The 5,105-nt window shown below is 36.1% G+C and overlaps 1 long non-coding RNA gene across 1 annotated transcript; it reads right to left on the reverse strand.

The window, feature by feature from the left end:
• Positions 1-306: 306 nt before the first annotated feature.
• Positions 307-3,743, reverse strand: LOC133859114 (uncharacterized). Its single transcript, XR_009898709.1, has 3 exons — positions 3,170-3,743; positions 1,878-1,975; positions 307-582 (listed from the first exon to the last, which is right to left on the reverse strand). It is a non-coding gene; the product is annotated as an uncharacterized LOC133859114 (long non-coding RNA).
• Between the last annotated feature and the right edge of the window lie 1,362 nt (positions 3,744-5,105).

Below are 5,105 nucleotides of genomic sequence, written 5' to 3' on the forward strand. Positions count from 1 at the left end.
TAAGTATTATAAAATACCTACGTGTGTTAGGAGGTTGTGCTTAGCTTAATAAGCATTCTATACATATATGTATATGGACCGAATACACTTAGCTCAAATGGATAAACAACTATAAGACTTGTAGTTAAAAATGATAATGTGACGACCCGTTTTTTTTTTTTTTTTTTTATACAAACATAAAACGAGTCATCGCAGTGGCACAACTACGTGTTGCTCAGCCAACATATGGCACATGCCCCATAACATGTACCTGATAATCAGAGTATAACATACATCTATCTATGCAGCGGAAAACATAAATCTGAATAGCGGAAATTACAACTTATACATCTATCACAAATTAATTACAACAAAGAGCCATTTAACATCTATCTGTTTGAGTCTTATTAACACTATAACAATAATGGCTTAACAAAGAATAAGTGACACAAACGTCACAAGCCATACCAAACCTATAAAATAGTGGACAACCCGTGGTCCGACAATTACAACTGTCACGGCGAGCTTCAGTCATAATATCCCAAGCACACTGCTACCGACCCATCGACTATACCGTAGTACCTGCAGCCAAAGAAACATCATCTACACGGTTGTGGTGGTATCCACATCCGCATAGGTGAAATAGTGAGTTCACCGCCTTAGTATACCTCATACTAAGACCTCAGGGGTATAAGACTAACTGAGTTTTCACAAAGAACCAACCCTTATTTTATTTTTAGTCGTGCGAGCACTATATTAGCCACAATTTACCAACAGCTAATGCAGCAAACACCGACTATTTAGAAAACATTTAAAACATACTATATAGCTGTGAACATATGTAGAAGTTCCAATCTACCGCTTGGAAGATTCTACATATAGACTCCTCTATAATAATACTTTTCACCGGTCGCTTGGACATATGTGCACACGATCACTCCATCACAGATATCACGTATACACATAAGTCTTAAGCAAAGAACATGGCATCTTACTCTTCCATACTAGGACAACATCCGTCAACGGTACACTCGCAACACCATCCCTAATCGTATTTCAGCTTCATGCCTTGAACGTCAGTAGATCATGAGAGCACTAGAGTTAAACTCAATCATGCTAACACGTCTTTCCTGAAGAACAAGAACAGTCAACCTTCTTACTCATAGACATGCCATTACTCGCGCCTGGGCAATCATGTATCCATGTACTTTCAAGTTCAATGTATGCTATTAACACATGACTATCCGATAGAAATATACATAAGCGCTTTTCATTTAAGACACTTATGCATACCAACACGTCTAGTAAAATCTACTCATAACATAAAAACATCACTCATTAAACAATGCTATACATGATATGCATGACTGGGTCTACTGGGGCTTCGGTCCCCCACGATGCTGATAACTGCTGTTTTACTGTGTATCCTGTTCCTTTACTGCTGTACTACTGTTGATGTATGCTCTATACTACATGCTCAATGTTCCGTTCTTGACCAGTATATATTTCACTACTGTATCATGCTCAAATCATGCAATTGTTAAATCACGCCCTTTTAAAACTAAACAAATCCAGCATTTTACCCAACACTTTGAAATCATTCAAAACTTAGTTTCTTTATCAAATCTACGCAGTTTCAACATGACATGTTCTCAAACAATTTGCATAATTTAAATCTCAACCGCAGAACTTAACACTTTAAATCTAGTCAATACTTTTCACTCTTGCACTATCTCTTAAACATCATTGATATAGTTTAAACATAATCGAAACTAAACAAATCATCTCAAAACATACATTTCATCATATGGTTGGTTCGGTTTCATAAACAACATATATATTCTTATCAATCCAATACATATAAAAATATATATTTTCTCAGTGAGTGGAATACCCACCTTGGCTGCATTGGACTCCAACTCGAACACTCCTTGGACTCTAGTCACTTGGACTCTACATTGGAGAACCAATTAAAGTCTCCAATCCGAACATGATCCTGCAAACATTGGTAGCATTAGACTATGCTATTGAATCACATACTCTATGACATCCTAACTACCCGCGTGCTCACACGTCACATCACTCGCTTCTAAAGCTAGCTAGGTATCCTAAACTATTATTAGGCTAATCATTGGTTATAGGTTTGTATCATATTCCACTTATTATCTTTAAGACACGCTTATTATTTTATTCGCCTACCATTATTATTAAATCCAATTATTATTCTTAATCTATTATTGGCTTGTTATTTATTTACTAAATTAAACATTGTATATTGAACCCATGTACATGTTTATGTATGTATATAAATATATACATACCATACTTAATAGGCTTAAACCTAATCCGATTACACTAGAATACTCGGTGTCCATGGATGGGTGAATTAGGTACTAAGTTGTCTTATTATCATTATTAACTATAAGTTTTATAGTTGTTTATCCATTTAAACTAAGTGTATTCGGCCCACATACATATATATATGTACATATATGTATAGAATGCTTATTAAGCTACGCATAATATCATAACACACTTAGGTGCTTATAATACATAGATAAGCACATTAATTATTTAATTACATTACTGAATAGATTCGAAGCCTATTTATGTATTTCCATAATATTACTAATTTACATTTGATGTCTTAAAGTTATTTGGATAATTTACAACTCTTTCTTCTTTTTCTTGTCTTAACCACTATACTTAACAATTACTAACCACCTACGTAATCTAGGTTATAGGAGTTAAACGGTTTAATGGGTTATTGACCTAATTAAATTGAACTATAAATCCCCCAAATCAGCCCTAATATAAAACACCACTAAAATGCACATCTTCCCTTAATCGATAAACATCAAAACAAAGAAACTAAACCAAGCTTCACAACCTACAAAATCTATACCTATTTTGGCTATCTCCAAAACATTTCACACCTTAGCACTTCTATCGACTAGCCACCATAACATAAACACTGCAAAATCCCCAAAACCAAAGCATCCAGAAATCACCACATCATAGTCTTCCAAATCAAAACAGCAATTATCATTAATACTAACCAAAACTCAAATCCACAACACTCAATTCAATACCCATAGCCACTGCCGACACAATCATAGAAAACCCCCAATAATTTCAAACCCTAATTCAACAATCCACAAATTGATCCACAAAATTATAGGATTTACACCTTGGGGATTTTCCTCAACAAATCCGCCGGAGAACGCCACTGGCAGTCGCCGGAAAATCGCTCCTGGAGGACCGGGTCTTCCTCACGGGTTCAACGGGTCATGGGTCGCGGGTCTGAGGGATTCTGGGCTACGGGCCTTCGTGGGTCAACGGGTCTTCGCCGGAAATCCACTGGAACCGCCGCCGTCGACCCACTGGTCGGGTCCTCCACGATCGGGTCTCCCTTTGTTCAATCTGGGTCACGGGTCGCATGGGTTACGGGTCTTCTCTCTCGGGTTTGTGGTTGCTCGGGTCACCGGAAATCCTTGGCTTTGGCTTCGTCGACGACGACCCATGGAGGATCGGCCTACCCTGGTTCACGGGCCCGCCGGTTCTTTCCCTCTCCGAGTCTAGCTCTCTCTCGATCTCTCAGTCTCTCTTTCTCTCGATCTCACTCTCTGCTCTCAACCCCCCTCTCTGATCTCCCTCTTACTCGGTCTCTCTCAGTGTGTTCGGGTAGAACAGAGAAGAAGGAAGAATAGAAGGAAAAGAAGAAAGAAGAGAAGAAAGAAGAAGTCGTGGGCTGCTTTGTGTGCGTGAGAAAAGAGAAGAAAAATGAAAAAGGAAAGAAAGCAGAAGAGAGTGGCGTGTGAGTGAGTGTGTGGCTGAAAAGTGAGGGAGAGAAGAAAATCTTTTCTCTCATCCAACCAAAAGCCAACACGTGGCAGTGGTGGTATTTTCTTTATTTTAAATGCCCATACTTTCTATAATTTTACAGTAGCTCCCGACAACAAATTAATTAATTATTATTTCCCGAATACTTATTAGTCTCACTATTTAATAAATACAATTTATTAAACACTAAATTCCTATTAATTTTTCTTGGTCTTCACAGATAATAAGGCAACTTGATACCCAATTTACCTATCTATGTACACCAAGTGTTTAAGTGTATCATTAGATTGGGTTTAAGCTTGTTAATCATTGCATATATATATATATATATATATATATATATATATATATATATATATATATATATATATATATATATATGCATGAATATGAGTCCGGTAAATAATGCTAAGTTAGTACATAAGCAATAAGCTATAAAAAGATTAACAAAAAATGACAATATGATGTAACGATAATAAGGAGACAAATAAAATAGCAAACGTGTTTTAAAGATTAAAGTGAGATAAAATATGAACCTAAACCTAAGTGTTAACCTAATAGTAGCTAAAGGTGTCGAATTAGCTTTACACGCGAGTTATGCGACGTGTGAGCACGCGAGTAGTTAGGATGTCATAGAGTATGGGATTCAATAGTGTAGTCTAACAATACCAATGTTTGCAGGATCGTGTCCGGATTGGGGACTTTATTTGGATCTCCAATGTAGAGTTCGGGTCAAGAGTCTAATGCAGCCAATGTGAGTATTCTACTCACTAAGATAATATATATTTTTATATGTAATAGGTTGATAAAAATATATGTATAATGTTTATGAAATCAAACCGACCATATGATGAATTATATGCTTTGAGATAATTTGATTAGTTTCGATAATGTTTAAACTATATCAATGATGTTTAAGAAATGATGCAAGAGTGAAATGTGTTGAATTGATTTAAAGTGTTTGAGTATGTGATGCGGTTGGGATTTAAATTATGCAAAATTGTTTGAGAACATGTCATGTTGAAACTGTTTATGTTTTATGAAGAAACTATGTTTTGAATGATTTTAAAGTATTTGATGAAATGTTGGATTTGTTTAGTTTTAAGGGAACTTGATTTAGTAACAGCATGATTTTATAGCATGATACAGTAGTGAAACATATACTAATCAGGCACAGAGCATAGAGCATGTAGTATAGAGCATACATACCCCAGCAGTATAGCAGTAACAGGATTCAGTGAAGTAGCAGTATACACAGTTAAACAGTAGTATCAGCATACCCA

This window comes from Alnus glutinosa, chromosome 2 (assembly GCF_958979055.1).
Source record: "Alnus glutinosa chromosome 2, dhAlnGlut1.1, whole genome shotgun sequence".
Lineage (NCBI taxonomy): Eukaryota > Viridiplantae > Streptophyta > Magnoliopsida > Fagales > Betulaceae > Alnus > Alnus glutinosa.